The 24500-nt window shown below is 36.5% G+C and overlaps 1 protein-coding gene and 1 long non-coding RNA gene across 6 annotated transcripts in view; both read right to left on the bottom strand.

Moving 5' to 3' along the window:
* PACRG (parkin coregulated) overlaps positions 1-24500 on the bottom strand; it is a 590797-nt gene that overhangs the window by 299514 nt on the left and 266783 nt on the right. The window lies entirely within an intron of this gene.
* LOC134739770 (uncharacterized) lies at positions 9885-11895 on the bottom strand. The gene is made up of 2 exons (XR_010126814.1): positions 11726-11895; positions 9885-10312 (listed from the first exon to the last, which is right to left on the bottom strand). It is a non-coding gene; the product is annotated as an uncharacterized LOC134739770 (long non-coding RNA).

Here is a 24500-nt window from a genome sequence, read left to right as displayed (position 1 = left end):
AATTGGCATGTCGCCTGCTTAGTTGGATTTTGGTGTTTCCTGGGGCACTCCTGTTGGTGAGAAGCAAGTGCCTCAAAGCTGCTCCTGGTTGGAACTCCAGTTCCTCACGAACCACATTCCCACCAAGGGGCCCCCAGCTGGTGCTCTCTTCCAGTTGAATCCCTGAACTCTCACTCTGAGGTGACTGCTTTTATCTCGGCAGCCTTCAGCAGTAAGAGAAGCACACATTTCAGACAGTGTGACTGTGAGGTGGCAAAGAGCTCAGCCAGAGACACTGATGCTCTCTTCCTACGTGGCAATTATTACATCATGTGTTTAGCTGTTTTTAGAGTACAGGGCAGGAACTAAGGCTGCCTTATTTCTCATGAAACTCCCAATTCAACAGGTAGGGAATATTATTGAGCACATAGTAGATGCTTAATAAACCCCTGTTGAAAGTAGAAATGAGTCAGTGGGTTTCAGCCCCACCTTCCTTCAGATGGTCTGAGTGCACTTGCCCCATTGTGGCAGCAGCAGGTGTGTGTCTGGCTGGCCAAGTGGATGCACGTGGCTGAAGACCACTGGCAGCTTCAGAGACTGCCTCCCAGCAGGGGGTCCGTGGTCGGCTGTGCATCACTACTTTTGAAAAGTCAGAATTCTCAAAAGAAGAAATCAAATATTTTGGGATATTGAAATTGATCTTTATAAGAGAATGTTATGATAAAATTATAAAAAGTAAACTCTTTATTCTGATGCTTAACTCAGAATAACAGGGAGCAGGCTCCCCTGAGGAAACGACAGTGCCTCCCTTGAGGCAGCAAGGGCATCCCAGGCAAAGGCAGGGGCCCATGATGGAAACCATGGTGAATGGTGGCCTTGGGGAACTGCAGAATTCAGGACAGCTGAAGCTGGGGCTGAAGGTGGGGCAACAGCGAGAGATGAGGCTGGACTCCAGGGAAGGAGCCAGGTCAGGAGGGAGGCTGTCGGGAGCTTAGAGTTCATCAGAAAGGAAATGGAAAGACGCTAATTGTGAGAATAAGAAATGGGATCTGTTTCAAGAATGAACGATCAGCTTGCGATGGGAGCCACGGGCTGGGGAGAGACAAGCCTGGAGCCAGACAAACATCTCCTGCCCAGCATTGCTCAGTTAGGAAGGTGGCTTAACCTTACAGGGTCAGCAGGGTGGGAAGGCACAGACATTCAAGAGACATCTAGGAAACAGAAGGAAATGGTTGAAATAAAGGATTTAAACATGAGAGTGAGGAAGTGTCCACGGCCAAGGACAACTCCTGGCTTCTATCTTGGGTACCGTGTGCACAGTGCTGTCGATCAACCCAGATGGGGGCCATGATGGGAGAGGGCAGCTCTGTGAGGGGCAGGCGGAGTGGGAGCTGTGAGGTTATGATTGCACCATGGACACGATGAGCTTTGCAGTGGCTATTGTGCACACAGAAGTGGAGTGCTGGTGCCCAGGAGGTGTCTGGGGGTGTGAATTTGGAACTTGGGAGAGACTGGGCTAAAGTGATGGCTCACCATGGAGAGTACTTTGGGGAGAAAGAAGAGGTCCAAGGCCCATCCACTGGGCTCCACCTGCCCAGGACGGGCAGGCACAGGGACACAGCCTCCGAAGAGCATGACAGGGAGGAGATCGTGTCATGAAGCCGTGGAGGGAGGTGCAGGAAGAGGGTGCTGAGGCCGTGGGGGCAGCAACCAGGCTTCGGAGACAACAGCAAGAGTTAATTGTAGACATTTTGCTGATTGATGGTGGCAGGGCTGTTAGAGGTACTGGGCAACAAAGAGCAGGCTACAGCTCTTCCTTCCAAATGTGACATTTTTAGAACAGTTATAACACTGAGCTCAGACTGCAAAGTATCAGTGGAGAGCAATGGACCTTTCAGAATGAAACACATAGAAGGGAGGAAAAAAAAGATTGTCTGGGTGATCTGTTACTCCTTAGTAAATAAAAGCGAAAATATGACAAAATTAAGAAAGATTGCTGTGCATCGTCGCAGGGAAATAGCAGCACCATGATGCAAACGCTGCTGCTGGACTCAGGCAGCCGCTCTGTGGAATACTCACCACTCAAACCGGTCTGGATCCCTTTCTATTTGTTTGCAACCAAAATAATTTTTAACAAAGCATAACAGCTTTTGCTTCTTAAACTACTTGCAGAAATCAGGTTGGGAGGGGTCTATGCATGTTTGGTTTTATTTTTATTGTTTTTATGAGTGTGGCAAAGAATGGAGGATAGTTCAAGAGCAATTCTAAGTTTGTTTGTTTTTTAATAACTGGTTCACAACTCCATATGTCATAGGATTTTTTCCTCTGTTCCCTGTAACTGACAAGGTGACCGGTGTATTCACATTAGAAATACTCTCACATTCATAAACAAGTTGTGCTAATTATCAAAACTGTTTTAATTAAGTTCTGTAACAGCTGGCCTGTGCTCTTGGCAGTCAGCCTTAAGATCACACCATTCCTGGATTGGTACAGATTGAAAGTATTATGTTTTCTTTACATTGTTACCCTGACAGTTTAAATGAAGGGCAACTTGTCTGTGAGTAATTATTTCCCGTAATTAGGATCTTCTAAGGATTCCTGTTTTTGCCAATACAGACATCTCGCCAAAGACATGGGAAAGGACTGTGGTCTTCACTTTGCTTTAGTTGAAGAGGCTGAGCTTTCATTTATCTTGGAAAAATTAAGACTTGATATTTGTTATCTGCTGCTTTTAGCCTGGGAGTCTGTGTCTATAGGCAAAAGGCGGAGAATTAAGGAAATAAGAAAGCAATATTGATTTTTAATCTCTCCAAATCCCCTCATTAACACAGACAGGTAAAGCAACTAGGATAGCAAAACCAAAACCTATATACAAAAGAACTACATCAAAATTGTGTGCAAGGTACACTCATGGTCCTTAAAATATAAGGGAATGGGGACAGACCTCTGACCACTAAGACCCATGTGGCTGCAGCAACGGTGCTAGAGGCAGCAGAGGAGAGTAGCCAGCCATCTCCTGATCCCAGAATGGGAACGTCACCAACAGATGCCATATGTGAAGCTGGGAGAGGTTGTGCACGCTCCAGTTCACGGGTGGTGATGAGGTCTGAAAAGGATCTTGAGTCTAAAAACCCCCATTTCCTTTCTAGTACAAATCTCTCCACTGAGGAAAGCAAAGAGATAAAATCCAAATCGAGCAGAGCTGCCCAGGTCCAGAGAAGTGAAAAAAAGAGAAAATCCAGCTAAAAGGAGGGAAAGACAGAAGAGAAGGCAGATCACAGAAATATGAGGTCATTTTAAAAACCACTTTATAGAGGCAATAGAAGAGAAGGCTCTGGAGCTGTGAACCAGAAAAGTTATCTTGACCAATCCTTCCTTCTAAAAGGGTAGGCAGATAGAAAAAGATTGTTGTCAAATCCCTTACAAAATTATTATTTTAAAAAGGAGAGAATAAGAAACATCATAATATCTCTACAGACAATAAAAGCCTGCTAGGAAGACATGCCCCTCAATAGAAGAACTTGCAAGATAATGCTTCACAACAAGATCACATATTTTTTAAATGATAGAAGACATTAAAAACATAGAACTTAATGAAATAACTTAAAATGCAAAATAAATATCAGGAAATGATGCCTAAATTGGAAGGAACAAAAGACAAAGTAATCATAACAGACAACAGTTTAAGAAACATAGGAGACAAAAAAGGATTTTTTAAAAATTGAAAATCAAAAAAGTGATGAAGTGTTTTAGAGAAAATGACAGATGAAGATAGGCAGAAGAGACTCAACACACATATATCCCCAAACAAGAAGCTCAAAGCAATGGAACAGAATAGTGCTGACATATTAAATTCAAGACAACTCCCTCCCCAAAAGACTGGACACTACCTACTAAAAGGGTAGGCCGTATTAGTGGAGAATTTAATCCTGAAAGACCAACACTGGGGCGTATTTTAGTAAAGCTACTGACCTTCACTGAAAATAAAAATAAAATCTGGGCAAAATTACCAATTCACTCGTAAAGGTTGTCATCAGGCTTTTTGACAATACTTTCTACCAGAAGAAATTGGGCAACTTGAGGAAAAAAAATTTGGGCCAAAGATTTTATACTCAGCCATAATAACTTTCCAATATGAAATCTCAAACAAATTGTTAAGAAACAACAAATGAGGGAATATTGGTCTCATGAAAACTTCTTGAGGATTCTACTGGAGAAAAAGATTCAGAAAACCAAAATATCTGGTGAGGCATTGCCTTAAGCATTGATGGTGAAGGTTAGGTATATATTTACTTATGAAACTAGGAAGAAGGGATAGTTACAAAGAAGCAAGGAGGGGAAGTATGGCTATAATGCTTTGGTAGTGTAGCTACAGTAGTAAAAATGAGGGGTAGGAGAGTAGGAAAACATGTAAAAAGTAGAATGTTTGCTGATCACATTATGCCTACTAAATAAAAGTAAAGGAATATTACTCCAAATCAGATGTGGTGGAAGGAGGGAAGGGGGAACATTTAGCATTCCTAAAAGTGTGCAGAAAATGCTAACATTTTTCTAAGAGAAAGGGATAAAAATAAACACACACACATACACACACAGTGACATAAACACACTGGACCTCTCAAGAATGTATTTGACTGGAGTAAATGGATGCCATGTATAGCAAATCATGGAAAGGTGCCTGAATTTGAGTCTTACTCATACACTAAATATAGTGTCACATAAAAATGGACAGGCAAATAGATTTTAAAAGTGAATGTGAAAAAAGAAAAACCCTCACTAATAAAATATTTATTAGGTTGAATAGAAAAAGATAAAATAAAATGTAAAAATGTAAAATGTAAGAATTTTTAAGAGTAGTAACTCTCTGAATTATATTGTTCTCTGCTTCAGAAGAATATCTCTGCATTTATGTCCATCTCTGTCCGTCTGTCTGTCTGTCTCTCTCAATCAAGATTACATCAACTTTCTGCAACACCCACCTGGATACAATGTATTTTCATTTTTTTCTATTTCTCTGCATTCAATTTTTATACTCACGTGGAAAGGATCCAGAGTATGCCTTACTTACGAGAGACAAGTGTGGAATTATTAATAGTTTCTCTCTCCCTTTTGGTTAATTTGCTTTTAAGCTCCTGTTAATAACAACTATGAATTGAAGAAGGCTGCAATAGAGATTCTTAATATTTTTGTGACTTTGTAAAAGGGTACTTCACGATGACCTATGTTATCATCAACCCTTAGAACCTGTAGATTTTGTAAATGATGTTGCTAATAGCTTTGTTAGCATGTAATATAAGTGTAGTAAAAATCTGATTATACACTCTGAAGTCAATATTTCCTTGCCTTGGAGCTGTATCTCCCCCCATGTTTATATTTATCGCTATGTACACATTTTCATGTATGCAATTATGTACAAAATAGCTCAGTCATGACTTTTGATTAGCTTATTCTTTTATACAATGTTTTCCATCTTATTTTACAGTTTATTCAAGTGATGGGCTTGATAGAGTCTATCTAAGGAAAAGTTAACTGAAAGTAGCCATTCAAAGAAAGAACACAGCTCTCCTTCATAAGTGTATTTCTAGATAATACAAATTTTAAATATATTTTAGGATCACATATATTTTCTGATTTTAATTTTGTATATTACATTTTACATGAAATAATATGAAATATATTTTGACCTTATCTTACTAATTTTATGAAGCACTGTCCAAATATTTGAATTTAATAGAAGAGAAAAAGGCAGACCTAAATAAGTAAAATTTATTCACATTACCCAGTATATATAAATATATTACAAATTATAATAATATCGAGTTCCAATATATTGGACTCCTAATTTTACATTTGTTGAAATCAAACTGAATAACTACTGTATAGTTCAATGACAAAAGCTTTGATATTCTAGTTTCCCTGTCAAATATATGAAAGATGAAAATGCTCTCATCCTGTAACTTTCCTGTGCTTGCATATCATAAAAAAACTTACTAGCTCATTTAGATTCATTTTGACCCCATATTCATCTTTGGAACCATTAATTAATGGGAAGCCAAATGAAATATTTTTTCAAGGATTATACAAAACTATTACCATTACAAAAATACTTGCAGTTTTATAAATAGATCTGTCATCAATTTTCTAAATTAAGCGGCTGAACCTAGTGGCAGATTTGAGGAATAAAAAAAAAATCTTGCCTCTGGAATTGTTCCTTTCCTCAGTGATTTCTTAATCTGCTAAAATTAAACACACAGAATTTTTGTATTTTCCCCAGAGTAGATCTTTCCCATCAGATTATATTTTGCCCATCCCTCTTTAAAAAATTATATCTGGCCCATCCCTCCTTAAAAATCTTTTAAAAACCTAGTCAGGCAGGGAGAATCCAACTCACACTGTCATATTTGAAACAGGCAATACAAGTTAACTGTTCAGAAAGACCACTGTGCCCCTTGAAATGCAATGCTAGCCTGGTGATAGGGCGGCCTGCCAGTGGCTTTGAGAACACCTCGTCTTGTCTCCAGACCTTCCTAGATTATCACCTAATGCCTGCAACAAAATGATGCTCATCATTTGTATCTTATTTACTTAAAAAAAGGGGAAGACAGAAATTCAGAGAAAAAGAAAATAAACACAAGGTATTACACAGGTCATACCCTCTCTCTTTGCTTCTAATTCAGCCAAGTAAATGTTCATAAAAACTTATTATGATTTTAATAACAATTAAAATGTAATTGCTAGTCACTCAAATACATTGAAGATAACACTCCTTTTAAAATAGTGCCTACACAACAGACAGAAATAAAAGGCATCCAAATAGGGAAGGAAGTCAAACTTTCGCTCTTTGTGGTTTTCTATACCTTGAAAACCCTAAAGACACCACCAAAAAGCTCCTGGAACTGATTGATAAACTATTTCAGCAGAGTTTCAGGATACAAAATCAATGTATAAAAATCAGTAGCATTTCTATACACCAATAACATTCAAACAGAGCAAAATGAAGAACACAATCCCATTTACAATAGCCACATACAGAAAATACCTAGGAATACATCTGACAAAGGAGGTGCAAGATCTCTCCAAGCAGAACTACAAAATACTGCTAGAAAAATGATAGATGACACAAATGAATGAAAAACATTCTGTGCTCATGGATTAGAAGCAGAATTGTATCATTAAAATGACCATACTGTCTAAAGCAATCCCCAGATTCAACACTAGTCTTATCAAACTACAAATGTCATTTTTCACAGAATTGGAAACAAAACTATTCTAAAATTCATATAGAACCAGAAATGAGGCCGAATAGCCAAAGCAATCCTAAACAAAAAGAACAAACCCAGAGGCATCCCATTATCTGACTTCAAACTATACTGCAAGGCTATAGTAACAAAAACAGCATGCTGCTGGTACAAAGCTGGACACTCAGACCAATGGAACAGAATAGAGAACCCAGAAATAAAACCACACACCTACAGCCATCTAGTCTTTGACAAAGTTGACAAAAATAAGCAACAAATAGAGGACTTCCTATTTAATAAATAGTGCTGGGATAGCTTGCTAGTCATATGCAGAAGAATAAAACTGGACCCTTACTTTTCACTACATAAAAAAATTAACTCAAGATGAATTGAGAATTTAAATATAAGACCTCAAGCTACAAGAATCCTAGAAGAAAATGTAGGAAATATCATTTTGGACATGGGCCTTAGGAAAGAATTTATGACTAAGTCCTCAAAAGCAATTGCAACAAAAACAAAAACTGACAAATGGATCTAATTAAACTAAGGAGCTTCTGCACAGCAAAAGAAACTATCAGCAGGGTAAACAGACAACCTCCAGAATGGAAGAAGATATTTGCAAACTATGAATCTGACAAAGGTCTAGTATTTAGAACCTATAACGAACTTAAACAATTAAGCAAAAAACAAGTAAACCCATTAAAATGGGTAAAATACATGAACAGACACTTCTCAAAAGAAGATACACAAGCAGCCAACAAACCTGAAAAAATGCTCATGTCAGTAATTATTAGAGAAATGCACATCAAAACCACGAGATACCATCTCATACCAGTCAGAATGGCTATTATTAAAAAGTAAAAAAAAATAGGTGTTGGCAAGACTGCAGAAAAAAGGGAACACTTATATGCTGTTGGTAAGAATGTAAATTAGTTCAGCCACCGTGGAAAACAGTTTGGAGATTTTTCAAATAATTTAAAACAGAACTACCATTCAACCAAGCAATCCCATTACTGGGCACATATCCAAAAGAAAACAAATCATTTTACCAAAAAGACACATACAGTCACATGCTTATTGCAGCACTTTTCACAATAGCAAAGACATGGAATCAACCTAGTTGCCCATCAGTGGTGAATTGGATAAAGAAAATGTGGTACATATACACCATAGACTACTTTGCAGCCATAAAAAAGAATGAAATCATGTCCTTTGCAGCAACATCTATGCAGTTGGAGACCACTATCTTAAGCAAATTCATGCTCAAACAGAAAACTAATCACTGCATATTCTCACTTGTTAAAAATATGTGAGAGGGATGCTTTTCAAAATATTGAAAATTTTTAAGGAAGATGTTCCTATGTGACATATATTACAAAATTTAACTAAGACTATGACTAACAGTGACAAAAATGGTTCAAGTAAGTTTATCACATCTTATAATTTTTCATCAGGTATGCTTCTATCATGTTATTTTCAAATTAACCAAAAGCCAAGATTTGGTCAAGTAAAAAAAAAAAAGCCTCAAAAAATAATTTTAAAGCAATTATATTTGTCAATTCCATAAAGTAAAATTATCCTTACCCTTAATGAATATTTTTCATTTTATCAGCAATTATTTAAAAGTGAATATGTAAAATACATTATCTCGATTTATAATTTTTAAAAAGTGTGAAAAGTTAGATGTGATGGATTTTTATACTAATGCAGCACCCAAAACACTTGTTTCCACGCCCACGTGTTTCTTTCAGAGTCTAACACTCAGATGTACACAGCTCCTCAAAATCTGAGTTCCTTCCACTGCATGACCTCAGTGATCATTTTTAGAAGGAAGTCCAAACTTCCTGGTTTGACTATATCTGAGGGTAACTTCAGAAGGGAAATACAATCCACATTGTCGAACAGAGCATAATTTACTTCTAAGTTCATCAGGAGTACAGGTAATACTGACTATTGATATTCTTAATCATGTTATTATTGCAATACAAATATTCTTTATATGCCACAGTGAAATTATTACACAAGTTCTAATGGCAGCAAAACTTTTACACTCCGTTGGCATAGTGCTAACTTATGAGTATGGCTACCAAAATAGATAAATAAATAAACTTTAAGTCAAATTACCATCCAGGTTTTTGTCTAAGGTGGCCGTCCTTAGCCAAAAGAAATCTAATGTAAATCACAAACACAAGCCACACATATAGTTTTAAATTTTCTCATAGCCAAAGTAAAAAGTAAAAACAAACAGGAAAAAATAATATTAATAATATATTTTATTTAACTTAATATATCCAAAATGTTACCATTTCAACATTATCAATATAAATATTATTAATGAGATGTTTTGCATTATTTCATCTGAAGTCTTCAAAATCTTGTGTGTATTTTACAATTCGGGCTAACCTCATTTCAAGTGCTTATTAACCATGTATAGATATTGGCTACTGTTTTGGAAGTTCAGCTATAGAGAGTTAAACAGACCGTGAAAGCTTTGGATCATTAAATGAAAATTTACTGAGTACTTGCTCTACACAGTGCTCTACACCTGCACTGTGTTGTGCGTTCAAAAGGGTGCAAAAGTGAAGCAGAGATGGTGCCTGCACTCAAGTATTAACACTTCTGTCAGGGAAATGAATGGGTAGTCACAGAACTAGAGAATGATAATCATACTGTTTCAGTCCTTTCTTCCAGTAAAGTTAGAACATTATAGGGTGTAAATAGGTACACAGCCTGGCACAGCTCCAGAGGGTGCATGAACATTGAATGTAGCCACTGGAGCTGGGCTCTGCCCAGTCAGTCAGACAGATGACAATGAGAATGCACCCGCCAGAGCTATGCATCACAGCAGCCCTGGTGTGCAACAGATTCAGATCTGTTGTTTAAAATAATATATACACTTATGGATATATTAGTGGTCAATTTTCATATTGATTTTCCTACTTTCTTGCTAGCTTTTCTTTGTGTTCCTTGCTATTTGCTGATCTTGGCTGTTCACGTCACTTTTCCAAATCTGTTCACTTCAAGATCTCATTGGCTCTTACTGAACGGTGAAAAGCAAGACTCTTCTTCTGGCTTTGCAGATGCTGAGTTTCCCCCTGAATGAATGTGAAATGTCGTAATGACAATTGCATTCATATTTCTGTTTTGGCTATTGGAAAAACATACCTAACTAATTTTCTTTTGGACCTTAAGATTAGAATAAAAGGGGTACAGTATGTTAATTAGGACAACAAATCTTAGGCATGTAAATACCAAGAAGTGTAAGAACTTGCTCCTTGTCCTCATGAAACACATCTATTTGTGGATGTCAGGGTGGAACTTTTTTCCTACCCCTGATGTTTCCTTCCATGTGACAGGAGCTCAGTTAGTGTGACACCTGTTCTTTCAGGAGGCATCCAGAAAAAGGCACTGTGATCATAGGAGATGCAGCTTCATGCCTGCCATTGCCCCTGAAGACCTTCCAGTGGGACAAGAAGTGGGGGTAGAAGACAGTGACATGGATGCTCCTGACCCTGTGTAGGCTCAGGCTAATGTGTATGTTTGTGTCTTTGTTTTTAGCAACAAAGTTTAAAAAGTAAAAGTAAATAAAATATTTTAAAAATAAAGAGCTTATAGAATAAGGATGTAAAGAAAAAATATTTTGTACAGCTGTATAATGTGTTTGTGTTTTAAGCTGTTATTACTAAAGAGTCAAAAGTTAAAAACTTGGAAAGTTTCTAAAGTAAAAAACTTACAGTGAGCTAAGGTTAATTTATTACTGAAGAAAACTATTTTGTATAAATGGAGTGTAGCCTAAGTGCACAGTGTCTATCAGGTCTCCGGTAGTGTACAGTGATACCCTAGGCCCTCACATTCACTCACCACTCACTCACTGACTCACTCAGAGCCACTTCCAGTCCTGTAAGCCCTATGGCAAATGCCCTATATAGGTGTACCATTTTTTCTCTTTTATGCTACATTTTTACTGCACCTTTTCTATGCTTAGATACATAAATACTTACCATTGTGTTACAATTGTCTACAGTATTCAGGAGGATCACTTGCTGTACAGGTTTGTTTCCTGGGGGCAATAGGCTACAACGTAGGGCCTAGGTGTGTAGTGGAGTTGTCCCATCCAGGTGTGTGTAAGTGCACTATCTGCATAGTGACAAAATCATCTAACAACACATTTCTCAGAGTGTATCCCAGTCATAAAGCATCACATGACTGCAGCAGGAGGAAGGTCTCCACTCCTGATAAGTCTTCCATGACAGGAAGCCCACCCTCCCAGCCCCTTTTCTTGCTCTTCTCTACCCCTTACTGCTTTCCAGGGGAGGTGAGCTAATTCACCTGATTGATAAATCTGGCACAGCTTCTCCCTTTTCCACCTGAGAGCACCTATGTGCAGAAAAGTTTCCTCTGCTCCTCCGGGCCGCACATCTCACTGCAGCAGACCCTCCTAAGGAAGCCCGGACCTGGCTCAGCAACCCTGCCCTGCCTGCCCCCCGAGTAACTACAGGAGAACACACCTTTATATCTGTGTCATTCCCTGGGGTCTCCTTCTGCCCAGCACCGTGCCTGATACATTGAGTGTTTCTCGTTGAGTGACTGAATTTGCGATTTATTCAGAATCCTGGTGGATGCTATTTATGAAGCTCCCAGAGACCCACACTTTGAAGATAAAACATAAGCAAGACTCATCTAACAATGATTGAAAGGGTGTCATTTGGCAGACTCTGGCTGCATGATGAAATAAAGGTAGGATAACAGTTGCTAGGACTACAGGAGGAGGAGGGCTAAATGAGGCGGGGCAGGCAGGGCCCGTCTGTAAAGGTAGGATAACAGTTGCTAGGGCTAAATGAGGCGGGGCAGGCAGGGCCCGTCTGTAAAGGAGGCAGGGGCTGCACTGATGGATGAGTAGGATTGGACATGAAGTGGGAGATAATTGCATTTAGGCCCATTCTCCTGCCCACTCCTCACAGGTGGCATCATTTATATGTCAGCACACTAATAAAAGTCATCAGCATGATGTCCTCAATTCTCCCTGGTGCTTCTGAGGGAATGTGATACAAAATTTTTTTAAAAATGGATTTTGGTTTGTAAAATGCCACATAAATCATAATCTAGTGTTTTGCTTTATTTATCTCTGCAAAACAACAATTAAAGAACAGTTCACATCATCTAGCATAGCAAGACAGATTTGATTATAGTGGATCACTTTACAGTCCTTTGGTTTTCAAATGTACTTTATGGGCTCCGTACTATAGCATGTTGCTAAGGGAATTTCAGTTTTATTTTTACTAGATGAAATACTATTGGGACCTTAGATCTTCAAAATGATTTTGAATCCAAAACATTAACAAGGCCACAAAGTTTAGCATCAATTCTCGTTTCCTTTGAATCTGAACATTTTAATGTTTTCTGCCTACACAGGACCAGATATATATATATACATAAACACAAACATATAAATGTATGAAGATATGAGTATTTAATCAAGGAAAGGAATGCAAATCTCATAAAAAATGAAATTTTATAACAACAATGAAGCTTATATTTAAAGTTTTTCATCAGCCTTTTAAGTGTAAGTTTAAAATTCTATTGCCAGCTTCAGAACTGTAAGATTTACACAGCTTCCAGAGGTGTAAATAACTCCATCCCAGCTGGTTAATTACCAATAGAATATGCCACTACACACCTAATTAGCTTATTGTTCATCACTGTAAGGATGCAGTAGTGGCTAGCTGTGCTAATAATTTTCATAATTTGGATTGTCAAAGAAATCATGTTTAGATTAAAAATCCTGGAAAGGATCTATGCAGGAAAGTAAACAAAATCTTTTTCTAAAGACCACGGGAAGATCTAAGTGATTTCTGAAAACTATTGTCTTTACTGCTATTGAAATCATTAAGTGTAATGAACCATGTTAATGTAACGTTGAATTTGAGATGCTAACAGGATAAATTGAAGTGATAGGAAGTTTTATATTTTCAATTCTGAGCTCTCTTTCCTTTAATATGGCATATTTTTATTTTATGGAATAATATATAGAGTGAAAGCTTTGCACAGGATGAAAAACTTTGAGCTATCTTAGACTTTATTCTAACTCTGCCACTCATTATTTATGTTCACATGAAATCTCAATGGATGACCTGTTTTATTAATGAATTAGCCTCAATAAGGTGTAAAGAATTAAGTCAATGGCTTAGATTTTGCCAGTTATCTGGATTTTGTTGTTGTTGTCACATGGACCCAGTATATTGGTCATACACATTTTAGTCTGTTGCATAGAATTTACTGAATGAAACAGCATTATATTCAGAGTAATTTTGCCCAGTACCTAAACAAAAATAATCAAAGCCTGTTGGATCCGGAAAGGATCTTAGAAAGCGAATTGTCATCTCCCTTTTGTACCAACAGATAAAGAAACAGAAACCAGCTCAGGTAACGTGCTTAGCTCAAGCCTAAACAACTCGTGGCTGAAAGAGCTAAAGCTCATTGAAGTTTCACCTCAGGAGGCCAGGAGTGCTAAGCTTCAATCACAGGAGATGCCAACATTTATCCTCAGGACATGACACGTATGGATGTTCTGTTTAGTAGATTAGAAGCTCCTTTCATGTTACCCAATTCAAACATTTCTCAGGTCCCAGTTCAGAACCTAAGAGCCTTCACGAAGGGAAAGGAATACATAGTCCTCCTACCATGTGAGGTGCTGAGCCGCTATCTCAGATGACGAGAATAAAGTTCCAGGTGGCCCAGGCTCTCGTAGAAAGCTTTCCATTGGGCTTGATTAAATCGCTTTGGCCAAATTTTCTTAAAACTTGACACAAACGATCCTTTGTCTAATGATTACTCTGTGGGCCTCTCAAATTGGAGAAAGAAAGGGATCTTCCACTGAGAGGATTTGATATAGATGACCCTGTTTTCACTCTGTGAGTTTAGAGAATCTGGAAAACACACACTGGTCACAAGATCCCACATGGATTTGAATGTGTGCCTCGTTTATAAATTCAGAGTCAATTAGCTGTGATTTTACTGGGGAAATTCTGTTGTTAGGTTGGCTTTGATTTCAGAAGACATTATGGCTAGAAAATATGTGCTGAGAAAGTGTCTCACAGAAGTCCCTGTGGCGATCTGTCTTTGAGGGCCTGAGCAATACTCCCTTGTGTCTTAGTGTGTGAGAGAGTGAGCATGAGTGTGCATTTGTGTTAGGGGGAACTATGGAAAAACTTGGACTCTAAATGGATAAAATAACATTGAGGGCAGCTCAAGGAACAGCTTAAAATTTAGCAAAGTCCCTTCATTTTCTCTAATGTGCTTCTAGAGTTTGTAAATCCAGTACAACAACAATAAGAATATTCTACATAGTGCCCAGGTGGGTCAGATAATTGACATTTAGGAAGTCTTGAGAGAGGGGACTTAAAATGAAACCAAGTACGCAGTGGAAGGCTCAGCTGAGGTCACACTGTGACGATGCTGCTCTTCTATGACCTGGACCAACATGCCCAGTGTCCAGTGAGAAGGCCGCTCTGTTCTAGCTGGGTGGACTGGGAAGAACTCTCAGGAAAATCCAGTTCCATCTAGAGCCCAGAGATCCCACCTCTGACCAAAATGGAGCAAGAGGGACCTGATTAACTGTTATGCCTGAAACAACTAAAAACCAGGTAAAAGAGATAAAATAGTTTCTCAAGGCACTGGACATCCGACAATGGAAGTAGTCACCCCTAAGAAGCAGCACACAAATGGGGGAAGGCTGTCACTGCCCAGCTCACTGCCTGGAGAAAGTCTGCAGTCAGTGGAGCAAAAAGGGAATCCCAACAGAGTCCAGTGGTTTCCCAAGCTGAGGAGACAGAGTAGGGTGTCTCACTTTCAAAGCGGAGCACAAAATAAAGACATTTCATACACACAAAGGAATTTATAACCAGCCAATCTGCACTTCAAGAAATATGAAAGGAAGTTATTTAAGCAGAAGGAAAATGATACCAGATGAAAGTCTGGAGCTACACAAAGGAATGAAGAGCATCAGAAATGGCAACTATATGGGGAAATAGAAAAAAATTTTCTTCTTGTTTAAGTCTCTAAAAGATAATTGTTGAAAGCAAAAATAATAATGTATTGTAGGATCTATAATATATAGAAGTAAAAGCTATGATACAGCACAAAGGTTAAGAGGGAAAATGGAAAAATGTTCCATGTTTTTATACTATATATAAAATGGTATAATCTCTTTTGACTTTCTAGTGTGGTAAGTTAAAAATATGTACTGCAAACTTTAAGACAACCACCAAAATTACACAACAAAAATTTGAAACAAATACATGAAATACAAGGGAATCATAAAAAATACTTAACCCAACAGAAGATTTTAACAAAAGGAAAAACATGGAACCAGGACACATGGGACAAATAAAAATACAAAATAACACATTTATGAAACAACCACATCATAATCATAATAGAAGCAATTAATCAAAAGGCAGACATTGCCAGATTGTATAAAAGAGAAGCCAAAATTATAAGCTGCCTCCAAGAAACATACTTTAAATATACAGGCACAAATAGGTTAAAATTTAAAAAATGAAGAAAGATAAAATAATGCTAACATTATTGAAAAGAAAGCTGGAATGGCTAAATTAATGTCAACAAAGTAGTTTTCAGAGTACAGAAATTTACCAGGAATAAAAAAGATCATTTTATATTGATAAGGGGGTCAATTTATCAAGAGGACATAATAATTCTAAAGAGTTATGCACCTAATAACAGAGCTCCAAAATATATGAAGAAAAGCTAATAGAACTGCAAAAAGAATAAAAAAATCTATAACTATAGTCAGATATTTCAATGCCATTCTCTCAATAACTGATAGAACAAGTATACAAAAAAATCAGTAAACATATAGAAAAATTATCTATCAATTGATCTAAATGATACTGTCAACTTATTGACCTAAATTGACATTTATAGAACACTACAACCCACAGTATCACACATGCATATTCTTTAACGTACACCCAGAACATTTACGAAAATAGATCATATTCATGTTCATAAGACTCAATAAATGTAAAGGAATTTTGGATACCCCATTTACCCTGATGTTATTATTACACATTGTATGCCCATATCAAAATATCTCATGTAACCCATATATATATAGTTATATATATGTTACGTATGTTATATATATAATTATATATGTTATATGTATAACATAATTATATATGTTATATGTATAACATAGTTATATATGTTATATATAACAGTTATATAAAACATATATAACTATGTTATACATAACATATATAACATATATAACTATGTTATACATATAACATATATAACATATATAACTATGTTATACGTATAACATATATAACATATATAACTATGTTATACGTATAACATATATAACATATATAACTATGTTATACGTATAACATATATAACATATATAACTATGCTATACATATGACATATATAACTATGTTATATACGTAAAATATAACTATGTCACATACATATGACATATATAACATATATAACTATGTCATATATAACATGTTACATATATAACTATGTCATATATAACATATGTAACATATATAACTGTCATATATAACATATATAACCATGTTATATATATAACATACATGACATACATAACCATGTTATATATATAACGTACATGACATACATAACCATGTTATATATATAACGTACATGACATACATAACCATGTTATATATATAACGTACATGACATACATAACCATGTTATATATATAACGTACATGACATACATAACCATGTTATATATATAACGTACATGACATACATAACCATGTTATATATATAACGTACATGACATACATAACCATGTTATATATATAACGTACATGACATACATAACCATGTTATATATATAACGTACATGACATACATAACCATGTTATATATATAACGTACATGACATACATAACCATGTTATATATATAACGTACATGACATACATAACCATGTTATATATATAACGTACATGACATACATAACCATGTTATATATATAACGTACATGACATACATAACCATGTTATATATATAACATATATAACTGTTATATATATAACATATATAACATATATAACCACGTTATATATAACATATATAACCACGTTATATATAACATATATAACCACGTTATATATAACATATATAACCACGTTATATATAACATATATAACCACGTTATATATAACATATATAACCACGTTATATATAACATATATAACCACGTTATATATAACATATATAACCACGTTATATATAACATATATAACCACGTTATATATAACATATATAACCACGTTATATATAACATATATAACCACGTTATATATAACATGTATAACATATATAACAATGTTACAGATATGACATATATAACAATGGTACATATATGACATGTGTAACAATGGTACATATATGACATATATAACAATGGTACATATATGACATATATAACAATGGTACATATATGATATATATATATATCAATGGTACATATATGACATATATAACATATATAACAATGTTATATATGACATATATAACAATGTTATATATGACATATATAACAATGTTATATATGACATATATAACTATGTTATAAATATGACATATATAGCTATGCTTTATATATATAAAATTTCAGAGCTTTCATTGCATAGTTTTCTAATATTTGAACACATATACTAGCTACCCATAAAAATTAAAAATAAAGATAAACAAATAAATTTATAAACAAATAAATTCAGTATAATTCAAGTTACACAAGGTAAGCTATCTGACCACATGAAATTAAATGAGCATTAGTAACAGGAAAATCCCTAAATATCTGGAAAATAAACAAAACCCATGTGTCAAAGAACAAATATAAAGAAAAATTTTTAAGTATTTTAACTGAGTGAAGAGTAAACATATTAAAATTTGTGGGCCACTACTAAAGTAATAATTAGAAGGAAACAGCACTAAAATCCCTATTAGAAAAGAAGAAGAAAGGTCTGAAGTCAATGACCTAAGGTTCAACCTTAAGAAACAAGTAAAAAAATAGCAAATGCAAACCAAAGTAATCAGAACAAAGAAAATAATAAATATCTGAGTGGAAATTAATAAAATATAAAATAGAAGAATAATAAGGAAAAATCAATGAAACCTAAAACTCTTTCTTTGAGAAGATAAATACCATTGATAAACCTCTGGCAAAAATATTCACAAAAAGAGAGAAGACACAAATTACCACTTAGAGGAATGAGACTGGTGATACCACTACAGATTCCACATGAAAAGTATATTAAGAACTTTATGACAATTAATACACCTTACAGGAAATGGACAAATTTCTTGAAACAAACAAGCTATTCAAGCATAGTCAAAAAGAAATAGATGACCTGAATATCCCTACACACTCATTTAATTTTCAAATAAAGCTGGCATTGTTCATCTTAATTTAAAGTAAGAAGACTGAAATAAAGATAGGTAAGTAGTTTGAGCAAGACTTTGTAGTTAGTAAATGGTAGGATCAGATTTTGCCTCTGTGTTTTCATCTCTATACTGCTGCTCTGAATGAATGAACGAACAAATAAGTATTTTCATTAGAAAATAGTTTAAATCCCATACATAGATTAAATTTGCAGATATTTGTGTATGTGTGTATATATACGTATACACATACACACATACACTAGAACTTTGTGTACATTTGATATGGTTAGGCTTTGTGTCCCCACCCAAATCTCATCTTGAATTGTAATCCTCATAGTCCCCATAATACCCACATGCCAAGGGAGAGGCCAGGTGGGGGTATGTGAATCATGGGGGTGGTTTCCTCCATGCTGTTCTCCTGATAGTGAGTGAGTTCTCATGAGAACTGATGGTTTTACAAGGCGCTCTTCCCCCTTCCCTTGGCACTTCTCCTTCCTGCCACCTTGTGAAGAAGGTGTCTTGCTTCCCCTTCATCTTCCACCATGATTGTAAGTTTCCTGAGGCCAACCCCAGCATGTTGAACTGTGAGTCAATTAAACCTCTTTCTTTTATAAATTACCCAGTCTCAGGCAGTTCTTTATAGCAGTATGAAAACAAACTAATACAATATTATAGCTAATATACTTTATATATAATGATATATATGTTCATATACATACTTGAAATATATATTTATTATAGCTAATATTCTGTATATATAATAATACATATGTTCAAATTTAGAAAACTATGCAATAAAAGCTCTGAAATTTTAAAATCTTTTCATGAGTTAATTTGAGAAAGTAAAGACTAACTGTGGTTTACATTATTGGAAGATAATTTTTTTTGTAAATTCTAATTCAAGATCAATGAACTCTGAAAGAGATGGATATGGTCATTATCTTTTTAAGCATGAGTTAATGATCCAGTTGGAATGATTAGCCAACTATTAAGCAAGTCCAAGTGGAAAGAGCATGCATAGTGCGATCATGTGGACCTAATTTGAATCTCTGTTCTGCTCTTTTTAGCTGGGGAAGATTACTTAATCATTGTAAGCTTCAGTCATGTCTGTAAGAATGGGGGTGCAATGCTATTTTAAATAATTATCGAGAGGATTAAGGCTAATGTATTTAAAGCCCCTAACCCAGTGGCAGGCAGAGAGAAGGGCAATAAATGACAGATATTATTATCATTATTACTATTGTTGGTGTTGGACTTCATTTCCTTATAAGCCCATCCTACCTCCAGTCGTTGATAAGCCAAAAAATTCCTGGTGAGAAGATGGGAACAGTTTAAGAATAATTAAAACTGAAAATGAAAAGAGAGAGAATAATTAAAAACAAAACAATATTTGGCAAGAAGTGGATATAGAAAAAATGGAAGTTTGAGTTGGAAATGTTTCCTTTCTCCTTTTATCTCCTGCTGTCTATACTTTCCCAGATTTTTCCATTTTCTTTTTCTGACTTGATTATGGTATTGCAAACAGACTCAATTTCCTCTTCCCTTCCTCACAGATATTTGTAAAGCAAGGGTTTAACATTCAAATGCTTACAGGAATTATGCAAGTAAAGTGAATTATTGAAGCAAGCTTTATGGTATTCTTTCCCCACACACGGTTCATTTGCATATTAATCAGCAAGAGACGATTATTCCATTTTCAAATGAAAATTCGCTCTCTTTCATTTTTTCTGATAACACGTACTTATCCAAGCAATCTGGTGCCATAGAAGTATTCACTTACTTTAAGAGAAATAATAATGCAAAGAAGATAATAAACATCGATTGGCATTAGACTGCCATGTTGGAGTTAGCAGCAGCTGGTGAGAATGAAGAAAACTAGGCAAGACATGCCATCTAGAAGGGGTAGGTGTTACTTAACTACAGACATTCATTGACATATAAGAATATGGGTCTAGTGTTGCCAGAAATTGCAGTATGCCAAAGAAGCCAGAAATTTGGACATGAAAATTCTCAATATTTGAGAGTCTCAAAAAATAATTGCACAGGTTTATCAAACACATATGAGGACAGCATCCAGCCTTTAGGACTCCAGGTTATGGTCCTGCTACAGAGGAGTCAAGGTTCTCTGAGGTCTGGCAGTCACTAATGGGTAAACCTATCTCAGAAATAGAGTTTGATGACAAGAAAACACTTTCACACACAGAAAGTAGCCATTTCTAGTCTCTTGATTATCTACAATAATCTTTTCCTCTAGTCGTTTGTCAATAAACAGAACTTCCACCAACTACTTAACCAAATTGTTTTGCAAAACGTGAAGACATTTATTTCATTAACTAACTGATTAACTGATTCATTCATTTATTCAATGACTACTTTTTGGGTGTATATTATGATCAAGGCACTGTGGGCAATGCCAAGATAATTAAGATATAGTTGCTCTTTTCTTAATCATTTCTGTTCTTTTTTTTAACCTGAAAAAGATAGTTTGGAAATTACTCTGTTGTTTAGTTCAAATGATTTTTCTTCACCTTCTATTTGTATATATGGCATTAGAGGGCATTTTGAAGGTCAAGTGGAAGGAAGGCTTTAAAGATAAACAGATGAGTCTTACTGACTGTCGATCAAGAAACTGTGCTATGGGAAACCTTATCTAGCAATGAACAAATGCTGTGATGGTCAGCAAATTGGAACTGATTCCTGAACTGCCACAGTTACATGCAACACACAGGCACCAGTATTACTTTGCTGTCAACTAGAGAGGCCTAGAATGTGTTATACAGATCAACCTAAGTAACATTTTAATGAAAAGTTCTTAAGATTCTTACTTCCAAAGAAATGTGTACAATATTCTGTCATTCTGAAAAATTTGCCTTTACTCAGTTAGAGCAGACTGAGTAAAACATGTTCTCAATACTTTTAATATCATAGCCAGGGTGATTTCATTTCATTTACAGCTTGCTGCAGTGAAGAAAGCAGGTTCCCTAATTCTTTAAACACATTATTTGATGCATAATAGGATAATTATATTAAATGGGTACACTATCAGTGGACTTCTTGGATGAGTGAATTTTCTGGGGCTAAACAAATGCCAAATGTATATAGTAATGTTCTGTCTTGGCACATTAGGCTGGAATTTAATTACCTTGTATAAAAATTATAGCAAAATCTTATCAGCGTAACTTTTCTATATTTTATTGTATGAATAAGTGAATGCTGTCTACAGCTTAAGCCCCAAAACCCACAAACAAGATCATATAATGAAATCAAATTCCACCAAGAACCAAATAGAGTGAAGACAATTCCCTAAAGTAATAATTATACCGTATAAATGAGAAAGGATATCATGTTCTTAGAAAAGCTGCTATTTCCAGTGTACAAGATAGAGACTGAGTCATATCAGAAGTTACCCACAGAGACCTGTGGTTTTCTCTTTCTCTGTTCTCTTTGATTTGGCCTGAAGGCTTCAAACCTATTCTGCTTTCTGTTTACCGGCTGTCACTCCCACTTCATTATAAAAAACTCTTGGCTCACCCTAGTTCTTATGGGACGTTCTCTGGAGCTAGGACTGGGAGATACATAAATATGAAAGTTGTGTGTACAGTGGAGAGAGCAGGTTTATTGGATCCTAGAGCACTGATCTCCCCGTGGCCAGTAGCACCACTCAAAAGCTCTTTGGAGAACTGTGGTGTCTGCTATTCCCCTCGTGGAGACCCATTTCCTCCTTGTTCAGATTTCATTAACTCTTTGGACAGTGCATCAAACAGGTTATTGAACAGTTCGCAACCCACCCATTTCAGAGTCTTCAGCTTACACTGCAGCATACAAAGGACTCAGCTGTGTGGTTGTGCCAAGGTCCTTGGGAGCCATGCACACCTGTAACCCATCCCCAAGGCCTCGCAAGTGCCACCACCTCTGTAGACAGGGCTCTTTCAGCCTTCCCAAGGCAGACTCTTGCCTCTCCTCCAAAATCACGGCCATCAGCTTCTCAGGAGGTTTTTGCTGGCAGCTCTCTGAGGCTGGGCTAAGAGCTCCCTAAGTGTTTAAGGAGCCCCTACTACTCAGGCCTGCCTTAGCTCATAGGTAATTTCACATTTTCCTGGTCTCGCCTCCCTAAACCATAAACTCCCCAAGGGTAGAGACTGCATCATTCATTGTTGTGTCTTCCTTTTCTAACACAGAGCCTGCAGCATAGGAGTGTTCAATATCAAGCCTCAGATAAATAAATGCTGTGTACTGTGATATGAAATGACGATCATGTGAATTTCCATTTGTTGAGTTCCTGCTGGGCCATGTGTGTCATCCCCAGTCCTCATGGCACCCTGCGATGTACCCATTTTACACATGAAGCAAGTTAAGATGCATGCCCAAGGCCACACACGGAGAGTATGCCAGAGCTACAGTTTAAATCCAGATCAGCTTCTCTGCAAATGCTCCAAACATGATGCTATAAGGATGCCACCACACTCTCTTTTGTTTGGAGTGACAGGGACCCCTTTGGAGCACACAGGGACCCACCGGTATGGGGAGTGTGATGGGAGTGCAATGGGGGTTTCCCCACTCGAAAGCCCAGGAAGTGACCTCCACCAGTGCCCTCAGAGGGTGACTTCTGGGCTAGTCCGTCCAGCGCGAAAACAGAAAATGCAGCCAGAAGTTTTTGACGCTCCGAGTACCCTGCACCACAACCCGCGGAAGGGCACTATCTCAGGGACTAGGCACTGCCCACTGATCAGTTAAGCCTGATCGCATTTAGAGACTGTCCTCCAGGTCTGCAAGAGGGAGGAAAAGTGAATCTGGCCTGGATGGCCTAGACTAAAATGACTCAGTTGACTGCTACATCGGATGTGTAACCCAAGACAAGGATCTTAATGATCAGACTAATCTACAGAGAATCCTGCTGATGGCTCACTCCTTTGCAATCCATTGAAACGAATCCAACCATAGGATGTTACAAGTACATCCAGTTGGAGGTTTCTGGTACAATTACAAGCTGTAAAATTATTACCGTTGTAGGCATTTGTGTTTGTAATTATGTTTCATAATTAATGTTCCAAAGTAATACATTAGGTTCTCACCTCCATTTGCAGTTTTCTAAATGAAGGATTTCACACTAAAGACTGCAAAATACCAGGGGCAGGCCATGAATCACCAGGATTAATGATATTTCACTCGGAAATTTTGAAAGGCTGAGGCTAAAGTAAAACTCACAAGAAAATGAGTCATGTATAGTGGATTAGACCTTGCCTAAGAAGAGCAGACTTCATGTAATAAATATAATTTTTATAATTAAAATGTTTTGCTATGTAGAATGCTAATCCCCTTTAAGAAAGGAATTCTATGTGTCACTAAAATGTTAAGGAAATATATAGAAGGCCAAGCCAGTCTTGTGTCTGAATTTTTTGTGTGTGTTTAATCCAATTTAAATTGGTTGAGGGTCTGAAGAGTTAGGTGGGCAGCAACTATCCAATCTTGTATTGACCTTCTACTAAGAGCAGGGCTCTGGCATACATCTGTCTAATGCAGGCTATGATTAAGGTACCTAAAACTCACAGGCCAATAAATAGCTTGCACATAACAGGTGCTGAAAAATGTCTGCTGAATTAGCAAAGGCAGGTTAAATAAATTGTACCATTCTATACACTCAGTGAGGACCAGAGCTAGGATTTGCATTCTGAGACATAATAGTTCTAATGAGAGGAACGAAGATGCCCTTACTGCTTCCTACCAATAAGAATGGGGCTTCCAGCAATCTCTTGATATCCTCTTATTTATATTTATTTCTGCCCATAATTATTTGGGTATTTCTAGTCGTAATGTTTTTGGACTGA

Source organism: Pongo pygmaeus, chromosome 5 (assembly GCF_028885625.2).
Source record: "Pongo pygmaeus isolate AG05252 chromosome 5, NHGRI_mPonPyg2-v2.0_pri, whole genome shotgun sequence".
NCBI classification, from domain to species: domain Eukaryota; kingdom Metazoa; phylum Chordata; class Mammalia; order Primates; family Hominidae; genus Pongo; species Pongo pygmaeus.
Note: the sequence above shows the minus strand (reverse complement) of the source record. Positions and strands in the feature narration are given on the sequence as shown.